Genomic DNA, 18429 nt, shown 5'->3' on the forward strand with positions numbered 1-18429 from the left:
TATGTTGGCACATATTATTGCCACTAGCTCTGCTTGGGCTGCTTGGCACAATGTGCTGGGTGGTGAAGTTGCTGTGGCACGGTGACCTGTGCATCCTGGTCTGTCCTCCCCAGCAGAGCAGCCCTGTTCTGACAGCTTCCTGCTGCTTGTCCTCCACCTCCAAGGTGAGTGCCCTGTGTGCTCATGACTGCTCTGACTGGCTGAACACCGCTTGGAGCAGGAGCTCTTGCCCATGTCATAGGCACTGAGATTTGCTCTGGAGCTGGTCACTAAATACTCCTTGTGGGGACGTGTGGTGAGAGAGGCCAGGAAATGCAGTGGGGAGGTGCATAGGGCAGGACAAAGCAAAGGCACGGGGCCTGTATTTGTGGTAGAGAGATCTGGGTTGCTTTGTGAGATATCCTATCCCAGACCTGGGGATCTAGGTGCTCCTGGGACTGCAAGATGGTGCTGATGGAGACATCCATATTTTTGGAGGGCAGAAGACTGTTTGAATTAGTGTCCTGTGTTTTGACTTCTCTAGAGAAGGTGGATGATGGGGAGAGTGGTTTGTTTTGGTTTTCTTTTTTTAAAGAAAAAAACCTTGGGTTTTAAGTTCCTCCTTTCTTGGAGCTTGCTTTAGTGTCACTAATGATTGGTTTGATGGAGCATTGACTCCACCTGCTGGTTACCGAAAAGAAGTCTGAACTAGAGTAAGATTTTTATTGCCAGTATGAAGTTTTGTGAGCCTCCTTTTTCTAAGCAGTAAAGCAGAACAGAAAGGAATTATATGTAACAAAAATGTGAACTGTGCTCCTTCCAGGTGAAATGGTACAAATAACTAAATATTGCGCACTCAGTTTAATTTTTATCTTAGGTTCTAGGAGAAAAAGGTATTACTGAATTAAATTTTCACATTGATTGATAAAGAAGACTTTTCTTCTACTTGTCTTTCAAAAGTAACTAGTATGTCACTTGAGTTCTTAAAACTAGGCTGCTGAACTTCTGCAGTGATGCTATTTTAGCACAGTATTGATGAGGAAACCCTTTGTCCAGGGGTAGCATTGGTCTGAAAGATTTTATAAGCATATTACAGCACTTATTCAATAAATTGCAGTTTTCAGAAGGGTACTATTTTTCCGAAGTGAAATAGTATTTTTAAGTTGTACAAACACGCTGTGCTGTTACCAGCTTTTCGGTGCTGAGGGGTTTTTTTGTGTGAGAAAGTGAATGCGAAGAACAAAAGCTTGTTTCCTTCCTTAACTGCAACCATCTTCAAAACAAAGCTGGTGCCCGGAAACCAAGCACAAACAATGTCTCAGTTTTGTGGCTCCTTGCATCTGTCCCAGCTTACATTAAACATTCAGCTTCAGGAAGATGACTTCCCATCTGATAAACCCTAAATTCAAGGATGTGACATGTGCTACTGCAGTGCAAGTATTTACTGTAGATCATTATTCATTACTGTGCTTCAGGAAGAGAAAAAGGAGTGGCAGGTGTCCAGCTGATGGCCACTCCTCTTCATTACCAAGTTTCAGTCAGCCCCTGGATGGATCTTCCCACATGATGGCACTGGTGCATGCCAGTTCCTTTGCTGCGGGCTTACAGAATTCAAGTTGCTGCTAAAGAACTTCTTCCAGGTCTTTCATTGTAAGGACAGCTGGGGTTCTCTGCCTCTGAAAGCTGACTTCATTGACTAACTAGGAATATTCCACCAGTCCCTATCCATCCCCTGGTACAGAGGGAGACGATGCTTGTACCTGCAGATCGAGTTGCCAGTGTCAGGGAAAGGTGAGGAGGGTGTAGTACAATGCTCTTATGTGAAATATGAAAATGGTTATAAGAAGAAAAGCACTAAAACATTTTTGTATACTAAAACTGTTTTCCTACTGTGAGATGTTTTATCATCTTTTTTGCTGGAGGAGAAAAAAATATAGGAAATTTATTCTGAAAATAGCCTTGCTATCTTGCTGTACTTTGTAATGGATGATCTTCTCTTGACCTTTTAAGACAATGTTGAGAATCCTCTTAATCCTATGGAAAAACAGGCATACCTGGAGCTGCCCAGGGTTTCTGGACTGAATAATTTTCTGTAGACCTGATTTTTCCACTCGTTCCTGCTTCTCATGAAATTCTGGTGATCTAATGGAAATTGCATGTGACATGTTTTTCACACTCATAGGCTTATCATGGTAAAGCTGACAATTTCCTCTCAGTCTCTGCCTTTGCCTCACAACCTGCAGTAAGTTTTGGCTGTTTTCTGACAGATGATTGCTTATGTTTCCCACGAGAACAGAGATGCTTTGCTACACTGATGAAGTGCCTGTCAAGTGCTGGGGTCAAGTGCTGCTCAAAATACACCAAAACCAATGTGGAACTGGCACAAGAAATTATGAAAGGGAGAAAAAGAACTTGAGGCTATACCAAAGGACCATGAAGAGCTTGGTCACTTTAGGGGGAAAATGTCACAAATTCAATTCTATGGACAAGCTTTGGATGGTAGACAAAGGTGAATGCACCTGGATTTTTTTAGGTCACAGCCATGTGGTGCTTTTGGTACTTTCCAATGTTTTAGATATTTTTTTTCCTAAGCACTTAGAACAATTTGGGTACAGAAATCTGTGCCCCAAATACTTAAGACAACAGTTCAAGAGCCAAATTATGTAAAGGTCAGCTAAAACCCCTTTTATATACTTGGGTTAAGGTTTCTAAGCACTACAGAAAGGTTGAAAGGCTTTATCAACTTGCAGGCTGTTCTCTTCCATAAAACACTGTCCTTCTCATTCCTATTCTGAATAATGTTCATTAAGGCAGTTTCCCTTCCTTTATGAAGGCTGCAGTAAATGCTTTTAGATCTCATTTGAAGAAAATCTCCTGGAGTCACATTATTTGTCATATGTATTACAGCAAAGACTTCCTGTTTGCTTCATCCTTTCATTTTGGGTAGTTTACATCAAATGAGTGTAAGGATATTTCCTTTGCTACTAAAAATTACTTCAGATCCTCTTTGCACAGGAATGTACAGAGACAAAAAAATTCTAATTTGTAAGAACTAGAAACAGATATGAGACTTTTTCAGACTGTGTTGATAAAAAGCACAAGTACCTGGATAAACAGAAAGTATAGAAATAAATGAGGTGGGAAGGACACACTAACAATACCAAAATAGCTTTCAGAAATCAAGAGGCTGTGTTTGAGACAAACAGTGGCAGAAACACAAGCTGCTGATACAAAACGAGAAGAGCACTGCTACAGAGATGCTAATGGCCTTCCTCAGAATTCACCAGCTTAAAATGGCCTCTGTTAGAATAGATTCAACTGGCAATATGTTTGTTGGGTTTTTTGTTTGTTTGGTTGTTGTTGTGTGTTTCTTTTTTTTATTTTTATTATTATTCTCATGCCAACATTAGCTCTAGGGCAGAGGTGGTCACTGGCTTTTTAAATGGGGGACATAGAAAGATGGTCACAGAGCAAAGTCAGCAGTCTTTCTTCTGCCCTTATTATTCTCCAAGCTCCTGGGATGTCTGGTCTTATTCTGCTCAGCTAGTTTCAGAAGCAGTACTCAAGGACTAAATTTGCACTTAATTTAATTTAGAAAATAGCTGTAGGGCTTTTCTGCTAACATTGTTTAGCAACTATTTTCCCTGAAGCTGCAATTATCACTGCCAATGCCATTCAGTGAGTAATGGAGGAAGTCAGGACAGGAAACACTTCAAAACCTCTCAGGTGCTACCCACAACACTTGAAAGGCACAGACTCACTCGAAGATACTGAAGTTCAGATACAGCTTGTTACATCTTCCGTTAAGATTCTGCTTCTAAAGAGCTAAGAAATATTTTAATACATTTTTCATTAACTAATTTTTTTGGCAAGGAAGGAAAGGAACCGGTTATAGAAATAATTCCCTGTAATGACCTTAGTAGCTTCCTTTAGACCTGACAAAAACCAATTAGTGAGAACCAACTAGTTTTGAGAACTAACAACCTGTTAAACCACTGAGGAGGTTGAACACGCCTCTGAGAACACACATTTTAACGTGAACAATCCCCAGAAAGCTCTCCTCTCTCTTTCCCCCAAGGACAAGCAATAGGCCAGCCGGGCGGCTTTCACCTCCGCCGGGCCGAGCGGGCTCTGCCGCAGGGCTGGGCCCGTTCTCGGGAACCCGCCGGGCCCCGTCCTAGCAGGGCCGGGCCGGGTCCCTCTTCCCCCAGCACGGCCTGACCAGCCCGTGACTCGGCTGGAATGCTGCTGCCACTGCTGGGTTTCAGCAGAAACCAGCGGGCAGGGGGAGCCATCGACCCACGGCACGCTGCCGCCGTGCTCCAGCCTGGCTGCTACGATCCTCGCTTTTCCCCAGCGCGGCTGCCGAGGAATCCTCCCGTGTAAACAGCTCCGCTGCAGCCCGTGCGGCCCAGAGGGGTCCGGGTTGGGCCCCCGTAAAACTGAACACAGCAAATACCAGAAAACAGCCATGCAGCCAGAGTAGCCACCATCGCTTCTCTATGGGCGCCTGCTGTCCTGGCCCAGCCCCCAGCATGGCCTAAAATACTCCAGCTCAGCTACTCCAGCTTCTGCCCGGGCAAGATATTAACTGTTTCATTACACAAATAAAACCTGCAAACATCAGTTCTCTCTCTTGACTAAACGAAAAGGACAGAAATAAAGACACGCACAAAAACAACATAAAGACACCAAAGTCAGAACAAAGACAACAAAGAGAACAAAAGACAACAAAGAAAAATCAAGTTCCGGATGGAAGGGGATGAGCAGAAGCCTTAAGCTGAAATTCTGTTGTAAACTATGAAGAAAATGCAATTAATATATCATACTCTTTTCTTCGTATAACTCAGAAAATGCATTTTGGGGGGGCTTACGTTTTCTAACCACAGTCATGAGCAGAAGCACCAATGCTAAAGTAAGCAGATGCTGAAGTAGTTGTGATCGCATAAGAAGTTTAAACAGAAAAAGAAAAAAGTGATAAAGACCTTTTGCCCCCAGGGAAGAAGACCTCTGTTCCCAAAGCTGATCTCGGATTATCTGATGAAGAGAACTTGTACTTTCAAACAGTTTCATCCTTAAAATTAGTAGCCCAAAAGTGTGAGAAGATAGGTTGAAAGGATAGTGCAGGATAGTGCAGAAGGCAAATCTTTCTCAATGAATTGCAGCTGTACTGATTACCAAGGAGTGGAAACATCTGTGCTTGCCCAGTGAGGTTGGGTGTTCTAGAAGGGTGGGCTTGCTTGGCCACTAGTTACAGGTAGAGACACGCTCTGCTGCAGTTTGGGATAGAGCTTGCTGGCTGTGCTGTGAGGGACAGTCAGGGTTAGGTGGCTGGGAAATGGGCAGCTTGGAGTTTGGCCAGTTATGCGGAGAGGTGAGAAAGAGTCAGTGCGTTGTAAAGCTGCCTGTGAGGGAAGGAGTCAGAGTTGTCTGAGAGAAGTCCCCTGAAAGAAGGCATGTACAGTTTTTAATAAAAGACTGATGATAATGCCAGTTGTGTCTATCTTGACATAATTACTACATAATGGTTACCCTGATGTGATGACTGGGACTTGGGCTGTAGGGCAAGGTATAGCCTTGAGAGATGGAACCTGGTGAAGCTTGAAAGCAGCAGGGAAGCTGCCAGATCCAGACCAGAGTGATTTTGACACCTAGAGGGATGGTTATCCAGGTGAGCCACTGGGAACACATGTTTTATCTACAGGAAAAAAAAAAAAAACTCTTAAAAAAAAAAAGGGGGTTTTAAGACTGATGAAAGTACTGCCTTTAGTGTTAGAGTATAGAAAGAAGTTGAGGAAACACTACAGTATCTACAGGTGACATGGCAGCTACAGACCTGGCTGCCACTTGGAGATTTCTCTATGAAACTTCAAAGAAATGGAAAGAGAGCAGGAGGTGGGAAAAGAACTAAAGCAAGGAATTGAAGTTAATGGAGGACAACATAAAACTGAAATTCAGCTTCAGAATGTGCTTGTCCCTGAAGTAGAGCCTGCTAGAGCTGCTTCTGTGTCCTCAAAAAGCTGAATTAAGTGCCAAGTCAAAATATGTTACTCCTACACAGCAGTTACTTAAAATAACTACAAAAGCAACTAAGCTAAAGAAGGAACAAATGAAGTAACTAAAATAATAAGATACAGGTGAAGCTGAAGAGAAAGTAGTTCTGTTGTTCAAGGCAGTGTATCTATTTGATGTTGAAACATATGTTCATTAATTGCAGTTTTCTGATACTTGAACTTTAATAGTATGTACTGTGTAAATCTGGGCAATGTATCAAGCTTAATTCACAAATGTATTTCAGAGCTAAGAGACTCCTTAGGTTGATGTTCTATACTGATAAAAGCTGAACTAAACCAAAGCAGACAAAAACAGAAAGTTAACAAACAACGAGAAAATGATGAAGAAGAATTAATTGTAATAAACTGGATGTTTATTACTGGTTGTTATGCTACTGTAAACTCTTACTTGGAGTAATGAAATTGAAATAAATTGGTTATATGTAAGGAGAAACTTAAGTGATAAAATAAGACTCTTGGCTCTGAGAAAAGGTAAATATCTAAATAATCTACAGCATGTAGTCAATTATCTCTCATATAAGAAGCTGCTGAAAGAAACAATCATAAAGTAAAGCTAGGCAAGCTACTTGCAATATTTGGTATGTAGGATTTGAAGTGTATGTCCTTATTGTGATGTGTTGCCCAAACAATTGTATAACTGTTAGTCTGAGGTGAAATATGTGAAAGTGTTATAATGTCAATTTACTTTAATTAAATAAAAAAGGGGAATTTGTGGGAAGATAGTTTGTAAGGATAGTGCAGAAGGCAATCTTTCCCAATGGGTTACAGCTGTACTGATTACCAAGGAGTGGAAACAGCCTTGCCTGCCCAATTCTGTTGGGTGTTATAAAAAAGTGGGTTAGCTGGCCTCTAGTTATAGTTACAATTGGAGCTTGAGGCTGAGCTGCAGTTTGGGATGGAGCCTGCTGGCTGTCTGGTGAGGGATAGATAAGGTAAAAAGATGCTGTGTGAGGGACAGGCAGGGTTAGGGGGCTGGGTAAGGGACAGGTTGGATTTAACCAGTCATGCTGAAGGAAGAAGGAAACTTGCAGAGAAGGAGTCAGAGCTGTGTGAAGCTGCCTATGAGGGAAGGAGTCTGAGAGAAGTCCCCTGAAAGAAGTTTTTAATAAAGGACTGGTGATGATGCCAGTCATGTCTGTCTTGATGTAACTACTACACATAAGTTAACATAGTCCTCAAAAGCAATTGTAAGGGAAACTGTTAGTCAAGAAAAAGGACTTCTGCACAGCAGTCAAATTTCCATTCTCCTGGGCAGCTGACTCACTATAACATTAAAGCCATGAAGGAACTGTTTTCTTGTAGAAAAGTCTCCATAGGCTAATGAAAGAGATTCCTTTCCCGAAATGAACTAGAATATTTTAGGCAAATTAATTTGTTTTTGTACATTGTCATTGTAAGAGAAAAGAAAGTGTGGGAGAAATGTGTTCTGAAAACTTTTATTCTGATTCTTATTTTTTTCAGTTTCTGTTAATAAAGTTTTCTTTTATACTCTTTGAAGCTTGAGCCTGCTTTGCTTTCCTTCTAATCCTATCTCACAGCAAAAAACTGGTAAATAATTCTAGTAAGTGCACCAGCAAATTAGCCAGTGCTAAATCCACCATGTTCATGAAGTCATAAAATCCAACAGACCAGCAAGTTGTTCTACCTGTGGTCTGTAACCATCTGCAGCATTTGCTGATGTATTGATAACCATCCAGTGGTACTTGCCAAAAGTGATAACTTAGCTGCCCTTTAAGGGCCCTTCCAACCCAAGATGTTCTATGATAACACTTTGCACTCTTGCATAGCTCACTGGAGTTTCTTTGATATGTAGTTGGGTCATAATTATATTACTTTCAGGACAGAAATTAATTTCCATTTACGGTTTAGTAACGAATGCAATTGACAAATCTGCTACAAAACTTCTGATAGAGGAAACAGAGGGCAAGGAAAATTTGTCATCCTTGGGAAGCAAGTCTCAGTAAGAAAATGGCAAGTTTCTTACCAAATTAACTGAAGAAAATTTATCCAGGTACTATATAAATAATAAAAATTGCAAAATCAGGGTTTTTTTTTGTTTCATTATTTTGTATGCACTGCTGATTTCTAGTCAATACTCCAGTGTTGTATCCTTTTATCAGTTAAACAGGTATGTTCATGATGCAGAAGAAACTAAGTGGAACAACTTTGGGCAGGATGTGCTAGTTGATTTGTGCTGCCTTCAGCCTGTGGTGTGCTAATGCAGGTGATCCATCAGGTGGTACAGAAAGACAGAATGTGATGATGAACTGATCCTCCATTTAAAGCCTATTAAATAGAGGAGACCAAGTGTCCCCTAAAATGCTTTTTATCTATCAAAAGCAAGTGAGAACTATTGATGTTTCACTGTAACACTAAGCAGGAAAGAGCTCTGTGGCTAGGCTTACCAGGGCTGTAGCTACATGGACAAATGTCTATGAATTCAGCAGGCTTTTAGGCTTATGTAACAGTTTAACCTTTTCAGAGTCTGCCATAGGCTCTAATTACCATGGAGAGAGATATGTATCCTACCTGACCAAACCAAGTGACTCCCTAATGAGCATTCTGAGGAGCAGTGGGACCCATTCCTGCACATGACACTAATTTCAGTGTAGCTCAATTCAATGCAGAAGGGAAGCTGCAGCTGTCACTGGCACCTGCTGGTAGTGCATGGTTGGTGGAAACCTGTACCACATCTACAGGAACACCAGGAGATCCTCCATCCTCCCCCTTGCATTGCTTGCAGCCACACCAGAGCAGGTGAATTTGGCTCAGAAATGTTGGATTGGGGTCAGGGATATAAAAGGAAAAAGCGAGGCTGTGTCAGTTGGTCTGGTGTTTGCTGCTAATGGACTTGTGTTAAGTTATGCTAATGAAGCAGTGCCATCAAAGCTGAAGGCAGTGTTGGAAGCAAAAATCCAAGTGGCAGAGCAGCAGCAGGATAGATATTGCCTTAAAAATGAAGAAGTTGGCTTATACGATGTTTTAATTGAATTTACCTTTTCCTATCATCTGCCTCTCAGGCAACTGGTAAGGCTATTCCAAACTGGCTAGGTTTACCACTCAGAAACAGTAAGTCATGCTTTTTGAGGGGGCTTGAAAAACAAAAGAAGTCTTGTGTTTTGCAAATTTGAAACCAGGCTCATGTGGGGCAGTTTAAAGTCTTAAAAACTGATATCAAGTACTATGTTTTCCTTCTTGAAAAGCTGTCCTGAAGCCCTTGGGGAAAAGCATTGTTGGGGCTTGGAAACTGGCTCATTTGTGCAGTTTTAGAGTTAGCAAATTGGAAACCAAGTTCTGTACTGTTGAGCTTGTAAACAGACACCAAGTCATGTTTTTCGGGGACTTGGTGACCCATTTGGCCAACTTAGTGGTCAAAAACCTGAGGCTAAATCTTGTGGTTTGAGGAAGTAGAAATGGGAATTAACTGGTGCAGCTTTGGGGATTGAAAGGTGGTTCATTTGGTCAAATCTGGGGCTTGGAACACAGGAGACCAAGTCCCATATTGCTGTGCTCAGAAACAGAGCCCAGTGCTGGGATATAGCTGGTTAGAGCCTGGTGCTGGTAATGCCAGGCTTGTTGAGTTTGATCACTTGTGGGTTTGATCAAGCTTATGGGCCACTCGAGAGTCAGACTCCATGATCCTTGTGGGTCCCTTCCAACTCAGAATATTATGTGATTCTTCTTTGGGGTATGGAACAGGGACTGTGCTGCTGTTCCCAGGCTGCATATTTGGGCTCAGCCCGGAGGCTCCCCAGCTGATCCTGGAGAGGGTTTAGGGACAAAAGGCAGTTCCCAAGTCTTTACACAGCTCAGTGCTGGCAATGTTCTGATGGCCAGAGGAGTGGGGGGCTCAGGGCAGGCCTGAGCAGCTCTAAATCCTGGCAGCTGCCATCTCCCCCAGGTCTTTTGTTATCATCATTATCCCCCCTATTCTGGACCCATGTGGTGCTGCACCAGAGAGAAGAAACCATGTGGGAGGATGGAGCCTGGTGGTAGGATGGGTAACTGACCAAAAATACCGTGATGGCCCCAAAATATCCCAGAAGGTTATTAATCTGTCAACAAGAGCAGTTGGATATGGAGATCAGCTGGACAATTTCCTGGAATGTGGTGCTTCGGGGACTCCCATATACCGTTCTGATTTCCTGCTGGTGTTCATGAGGCGGTGGTGGTGGTAGTGGAGAATTCTTGTGTGTGTTACCGTTCCCTGCAGCACCAGGATACCATGCAGACAGGTCACTGGGTAATAGAGCCCTGCCAGAAAGTGTATTTCCTTAAAAAAGCCTGCCTTTACAGAATTTGGGCTGAGTTAAATATCTTGTTCTTTATGCCTAGGACTTTTATGAACAATTTTAAATGAGGAAAAGATTTTTCTATGGAACAGGAATTACTTTGTTAACACCTTTTCCAGTTATATATAGCAAACACTAAAAAATCAGTATTCGCTTAGAAATGGCTTGGCAACATGTCTCATTTCAACAGAATCATAGAAATGTAAATTTGAGAATGCGTTTGATATTTTTTGTCCTGCCTGTTTCACTTTGAAGACAAAAAGAAATCCTGCCAGCCATACTCAGTTGTTTTTTGTATCATTCGCTGGGGGCCAGCAGTGATGGCAGATGTGATTAACGAAGAAAGTGTCAATTAGTTTCACCTTTACATAGACAGATGGTCCACTTAGGTTAAGCCCCCAGGCTCCTGGAAAGCTCTCTGTGCTATTTCCGTCGCAGCATCTGGACTTGTCTGAGACGGTGACACAGCACAGAGCACAGTGCTGCAGCCACAGTTGAGATGAGTTAACCTTGCACAAAGGTGTGACAGATGAGCCCCTGCTGTAATTCAGCAGGTACTAAGCACCGCTTGTTTCTTCAGTTGGTTTTGCGTACCTGCCGGTATTTATCTCAGACACATCCCGCAGGCTGATATTCCAGGCTTGGTGGGTTTTTTTTTTGTTTTTGTTTTTTTTTGAGCAAGAACTGTGTCTTTGAATGTGGCTCCCATGTGAAAGATAATAACTTATCCATTAGCGCACTAAAACACTTAAGTATAATTTCTAGGTGTTGTTACGGGACAACCTGAAACTGCTAACATCATGGCAAGTAACTGCTGTTGGATGCTTAGGAACATTTTCCTGCAGAGCTCCTGGCATCCTGCCAGCAGCTGCCCAGGCAGGCAGAGTTCAGGCTGTGCATGCTCAGTAGGTTCAGCAGCTGAGTGGGAATTTTCTGGTGGGGTTGTTGGGGAAAATGCACACCAGTTGAAAAATATGTTTTTCTTACTGGAACTGAACCAATAATTTGTTACTGAGCTGAGTTCAGACTGGTCACTGATGTTTTCCCACATTCTGAAATGACTGCCCGAAGTGTGGGCCTTTGGCAAAAGTGGGAGTGGGAAAACATGGGGAAATGTGAGACTGAACTTCTGCAGGGCCATGCTCGGTTCTGAGCTCCCCCATAGACTCCCCTGATCTCAGACAAGTCTTGGCTCCCAAATACAAGCACTCCATACCACCCCAGGAAAATTACTGTTTTCAACCCTCTGCCTTTCTTCATTGCTTACTACAGGATTTTGCAGCATCAGATGCATAGAAGTTTGCAGCTATTAATGGAAAACAAATAATACCATATACTGCCTTAGTGGTAGTAAACTCTGTCCTATGGGAGGTGGCTGATCCTATATTGGCATCTGATAACGTATCAGATAAATTACAGGGATGCAAGTTTCTTAAATGACATCTTTTCACTGTGTTTTCTTCAGGCACAAAGAAGGTATGTACATGCTTTTAAAGAGAGCCTATGTGTTTTAACTACACCTATCAACAGGCATGGAGCACAGGTCTGCATTACTGTGGTAGGTTTTCCAGGGAACTTTGCACTTGGAAGAGCACATCGTAGCAATGGAAAACTATTATATGCAGGTTGAAGCAGCATAAACTTGCTGGTCTTGCAATGTCATCCCACTTAGCTTTGATGTTCCCTTAAATGACCTGTTTTATTTATGTCCTTCTTCCTTTCATCTTTACAAAATGGGATATAGTCACCTTCCACTGAGGCAAGGAGAAATTAATCCAAGTTATATGAAAAATTTAATCAGAGTTGTAATCTTTCGGCTACCCCTCTTTAAAAGCTGAATTCAGTTCCATGTTTCCATAAGTCTGCGTTTTTTGGCTCACTGGACGAAGAAGTGCATCAAGCAATGCCACCTGTGGCATTTGCTTTGTGGACTAGGGCTTTGCTTTACTAGCTGTGCTTGAGTCACCTTGTCCAGCTGCAGAAGCCCTGCAGTAATCTCTGAGGTGATGGCAGTTGTGGTTTTCCTGCTGGCTTGGTTAGCTTAGTCCTGAGCCAGAGCCGACAAGACTTCCCTCCTGCCATGGCTCCTGTGGGAGGCTGTGCCTGCCCAGGCACCCTGTGCTGCTGAAGTGCACGTGGAAGGGCAGGAAGTGCTGTAACTGCTGAGCAATTTCTGTTAAACTGCAAAGGGAAATGTTGCTCACATCACTGGCCACGAGATTACCAGTTTATGCGGTCACAAGTTATTAAATGTCCAACTCAGGGTGCTGGGGGCACATTGCTACAATGTATGGTTTATTGAGCAAACCAAATGCAAGCCAGCAGAATTTGGCAATAACTGAAGAACCTAATCAGTTAACTTTCTTTTGCGCTGCAATGGTCTGACACAGACCACACCAGATGGGTTGTTCAGTAGGAAATAATATCACTTCTGCCTCCGACCTGGAGAAATCAGATATTTGGAAACAGAACAGTATGAAGCAAATATAAACTGTGTTATCTTTCAGTTAAACCAGACACAGCTGGAGCCAAGACAAGGTTAGATCACCTCTGTGAGTCCTACACAGCTCTACAGTGTGCTCACAATCAAAACAGGAAATGAGTAAAAAGGTAGTTTCTGCAGAGGACTTAAGTGGTCCCTTGCACTGATGCTTCTGGAAGAGGGTGAGTGAAATAGGTCATCTTTTATTTGTAGCTGTTCCAGAGAACTGGAAGAAACTTGCTTCAGAGCCAGTCTGCTCTTCTACTCTTAAAGACGACCATCCCATAGCATCTCTTTTGAAACAATCAAGCTTTATCCTAAAAGCTCTTTTCAGTTCTTGTTGTAACTGATGTAAATTTTTCAGTCTTACTCAGATGAGGGTTTTGCCTAATGTCTGGACTGAAGTTACTAAGTTTTTACCTAACTACCATGCAGCCAGCATCACCCTTTCGCTTATGCTTTTCCCCATGACTTCATTTTATATTTACAAACAAGCCACCTTCCATTAAGATTTTCACAAAAATGTCTGAAAATTTCTGTACCACAATATATTAAAACAGGATTTAAAAAAAATCAATGCTAGGACTCATTACATGTCTGGTAAAAATATGCCCAAAACATTCTAGGACTTTTTTTTTCTGATAGCCACATTTTATTCTTGGTTCCTGTTCATCCAGTGTGCAACTGAAACTCCAGCTATCCTCTGTCATTTTCAAGAGATGAGCTCTTAGAGTGCCTTTTCATTAGCTCAGAGCTATATGATCTTGCACATTACACTATGAAATTTACTTCTCTCTGTTTTTATAACTCCAGGCCTTAATGTCGAGGCATTTTGCATAATCCTTCCTATTGCTTTTGTAAGTTTATTACATGCCTAATTCTTGTGCTGCCATCACTACTACAAATATGAACCAGGTAGATGTACAAGACCTCACTGTGAAGAGTTCTCCTGTAAAACTTTTTCCAGTCTGACACCTTTTCTTCATTTCTCTTGTCTCAGTTGAAGTTTGATTATACTTTTCTTCCTGTATTGTATAAATACCTTACTGATTTAGAGATTGGCTATGTCTGTTGCTTTGGTCCTGGCTCTGAAATCAGTTATCAAAAGCATCTGGCTCTAAGAAATTAATTAACTTTGTTTTTTTTTTAATGTAGTTTTGTGCAGAAGGGTATGTTTTCTGGTATGGAAATAGGCAGCCTCAGGTAAGCAATTTTAGTAAAATGCAGCAGTTTCCTGTTAACTCTAAGGAGTCTGGGCTTCAGGTGCTCCATTCAAAAATCTTGCTGTTCAAAAAAGCAAAATAGGAAATCCAAGCAAAAGCTACAAATGCGTTAAACTTCCTGGAAAAGCCAAATACAGGAAAAGGTTTAAAACTATTTTTATTTATTTTTTTAAAGGAGAGGACTCACCTGTGAAAGGAGAAGGCTCACCTATGAAAGTATCAAAAGCTTAAAAGAAGCTGAGCTTGCTGAAGATCAGACGAAAGTAAGCCATGAGGCACATAAATAATTTATATTATTTTTTCCCCTCTCTGCACAAGTTAATGCTACTGGAGAACTTGGTTCCTGCTTTGCCCTTACCCACAAAGAAGCAGTAAGTGCCACTGAAGAACAAAAATAATATGCTAAAGCAGAACTACGCTTTAGCATGTTAAGAGTCCAAAAGTATTAAAAAAATCTTTGCAGTAGTTGATTTTTGGAGATAACAGTGATTGAACAGATGCAGAGAAGGTACTATAAAGGAACTGCTACAAAAGCGTCACTCAGCACCAGGACACATTTGCAGTTTGGCTCACACATGTCCAGGCTGTACATTGCTAGGAAGAGTTGGAGATCTCTTGAGTAACCAAGCACAAACCAAAGTTTAAACAATCAACAGCTCTTCAGGCTGTCTGAAACTCAGAAGTCAGTTCAGTCCTAGGCACTTGTCTACTACTGATTCTGTTGTAAGCTGGTACCTACTGGCTTTCTGGTGTTGATGCCTTTGAGTGCTGAACACCCCTCTTTGTGACCCTTAAGGGAATTTGATAATTCCTTCCCATCTTCATGTAAGCTTTAGTTTTGTGTCTGAGAGACACTTTTCAAGACCAGCATATTATGTAAGTGATGAAGAGAGAAGTGCAAAACCCCCTACTTGCTGTGGGGCTGGGGACCAGAATGGAAGCCAGGGAACTGCCAGGCACAGCTCAAGGAAGAAGGCCCTGCACTGATGCTTAGATGAAAGACCTATGTTTCAAAACATGAGATTCTATGTAAATTAAGGTACTGTGTGCAGTATGTGAAGACATTTTAAACTGGGTTTTGTAGCATCAACCTTCTAAATAATACAGTAGTTTCCATTTGTGTGTGTATTATTAGTAGCAGAATATAAAGAGGACACTCCTGAAAGAAACAAATGGAACATTTTTACTGTGACAGCTCATTGTCCAGCCGGAAAGGTAACAGATATTACGTATCTGTGAACTGCAGTGCTAGAATGGTTGTACAAATTTCTGCTGTTAGTAAAGTCATTGAAGCAGGAAGAGATAACAAAGGTAATCATCCCAATGTAAGGCAGTATTAACTGTGAAATTTTTCCATGGAATGCTTCAGTGCTTTTACAGCAATGATGGCACAGACCCTTGTGCCTGTATACATTTATTCATGCAGTAAACTCAATTTCTTTTCCTCACAATAAAGTGCTTTTCAGTTCAGCACGTAAGCAATGTTGATTCAGTAACACACAGGACACCTACACACAGTCAGCTGGCATCACATGGTATCTGCTGAAACACAGCCACCACAAGGAAACAGCTCTTCAGGCAACTGCTAGGACATATGGAAACCCCAGGATGTCCTGGGAGTTGAAATGGGATGCATTATTTTAAGACTCCCTGTGTTTTTGGTTTTACAAAAGAATAGTTCAAATGTCACTTCTTCATTTGAGAAACAAGCTATTCTATGTATTCCTTATAAAAAACCCTGAAGGAGAAAATCAGAAACCTACCCTTAGGTTGTTTTTAAAGTTCAGAGCCTGTTCTATTTTAGTCCATGCAAATATGAACTTGGCAAAGTATTCCACCTAAACCATCAGTCAGAAAACTAGGCAATTGCTCTACACTCCCAGAGAGAGCCAGAATTATCCTTGCCCATGCAAGGAGGAGCAGCATGTGCCTGCCTTGTTGAAAGTCACTGGAGGTGCAGGTGACTTCTGTCACAAAACACATTATCCTTCAGAACAGTGCTGTCATGAAACAGTCCTGATGGATTTCTTCTTAGGGTGCCAAAAAGCTGGGATGCAGTTTTGCTTTAAACCCACAATGGAATGTTTTCCTTGCTGGAAAAACACCTTGGGCCCCAAACTCACACCAAGCAACCCAAGGATATTTTTCTGGACAAGGCTAGAAATCCCCTGTCAACTGCAGCATCTAGCAAGCTTTCAGCTCACTGTGAATGACAGTGGATTGAATAAAAACATAGCATGAAAGTGTATAGATGGAGAATGTTAGAGCTCAGAAGACAAAAATTAACTCTAAGATTCATTGATTACAAACAGAAAAAAACCCAAACACCAGGAATGTAGGATATAAATCATTAACAGTGCTGAAAGTTAAGGGAATAAAAGATTTGACTACACTGTTTTTATGAGAAACTCCAAAAAACCCTTTGTATCTTATCAGAACCCATGACAGTTAAACATCTTATTTCTGGCACACTTCTTCATGACTTTGTGTTACAGGGAAGGTTACTGAAGGTTGAAAACTCCCTTTGAATCTTCTGAGTGATTTTGCAGCTTTCAGCTTTCTGAAAAGGTCCCCAGCCCTGAATTCAAGTTGGAATGGAAGGAGCATCTCCCACATCCCGGCACAAGTCTTTGCCATGCTCTAACTGCTTTTGTCTTCTTATTCTAAAATTCATCCAGAACTCCCCCTCTGCAAAATCACTCTGAAGATTCAAAGGGAGTTTTCAGCAGCAGGCCCCAGTAAGCTCAGTCACAAACTTGCTTTTAAATGCCACTCATCAAAACAACTGAAAAGAAACAACACATATGATATGGGAGCAGAGCTGAATTAAATAGATGCCAAGCTTCCCCAGGAAAACTCTGAAGCACTTAGGGAGCAAAAAATCTCTGTGCACTACTATACAGGAAGCAAGTGCCTTCCAGTGGGAATTGCTCAACTTTTTTTTTAAATTTTTTTCTTCTCTAGTGTCTGTATTACACAGGAATTTGGAGGGGAAAAAGAAAGGTGGCAATCAAGAAGCTTTCAGAAAAGGAAGAAGAGTAACATCAAAATGGTCTGTGCTACCAGTCTCAGAACTTAAGTGGAGGGCATTCGAACACACTGATTTTTTTAATAACAAAGGCAGAACAGAGCATTAATGGCAGAACAGTTACTCATTAAGACCTCAATTATTTTTACAGGATCTTTAGCTCAATTTCTAAATTTATTTGCAAAACATGGTCGTTACAACTCATGGCTTAGTCTTCTGGGAAAGTACAGCAAAGCCACCAGTGCAAAAGTAAATTTGATTAATCTCAACTCTTAACTATACTTTAACCCCCCACCCCTGCAGCTGGTAAAGCCCAGCTGACAAGACAGGCAGGTCTTAACAACGAGGCTCAAAACACTAAAATGTCCAACAGTCCCACCACCACTGAGGTATATCCAAAGCAAGCAATAGAGATTTGTTTGTTTCTTCTTAGAAAGAGAGCATGTTTGGTTTTCTTTCTTTATTTAAAAAAAGGGGGGAAAAATGTTATGCTAATTCATAAGAACAAGAAAAAATAGATGTTCTGAAGAGAAAAAATACAGCAATTTGTATGTATGTGCTGAATACCCTGTTAACTAAGAGCCAAGTTGAACTCTATGGCTAGCAGAGTTCAGCCAAATACTGTCTTACCTCTCTAGTCACAGACAGAATGAAGACATTAGGAGGCAAAATGAAAAAGAATTACTCAAATACTTGTATGGCTTTTGTTCTCTTATTTACAAAGCATCAAAAGTAGACTCAAAACTGTCATTTTTTTTTCCTCTTTCTGTAACAGGAAGATTCAGAGAGGCATAGAAATGTTTGTTCCCTCAGTAAAACTGCATCATCATACTTTCCCTAATCTTATTAGGATGAGGACACGACTGTGGGATGCCAGACAGTATTCCCACTCTTAGCAGGAAGCAAAGGACAGTTATGTGGGTGCCCAGCTCTGTGGAGTCTGTTCAGCAGCACAGAACAAGCTCAGAGAAATGCCCAAGGAAATCAGATACTTGGCTAATGTGAGCTCTCATTCAGCACCTAGCAAAATGCATAAATACAGGAAGTGACAGCAAAGGAAATGCCAAAAACCTGCTTGAAGGCTTTCAGATACCAGCCATGTAGCATTAAAAGGACATCACTGTCACCCTGTGACCTGCCATTCCATGTTCACAGGCTACCTTCAGCCCCACTGGTAACAGCTGCTGACACAGGAGTGGCTTTCAAGAATTTTGGACTGATATAACCAGCTTTTGGAAAGGACATGAATGAAAGAACGGTTTAAAACAATAAACAGGCAAAATATTTAACATGAAGACTTAATAAGCCAAAGCACTGACTCAAATTTCATTCAAGTCAGGAAGAGACTTCC

Source organism: Cinclus cinclus, chromosome 5, assembly GCF_963662255.1.
Source record: "Cinclus cinclus chromosome 5, bCinCin1.1, whole genome shotgun sequence".
Classification (NCBI taxonomy): domain Eukaryota; kingdom Metazoa; phylum Chordata; class Aves; order Passeriformes; family Cinclidae; genus Cinclus; species Cinclus cinclus.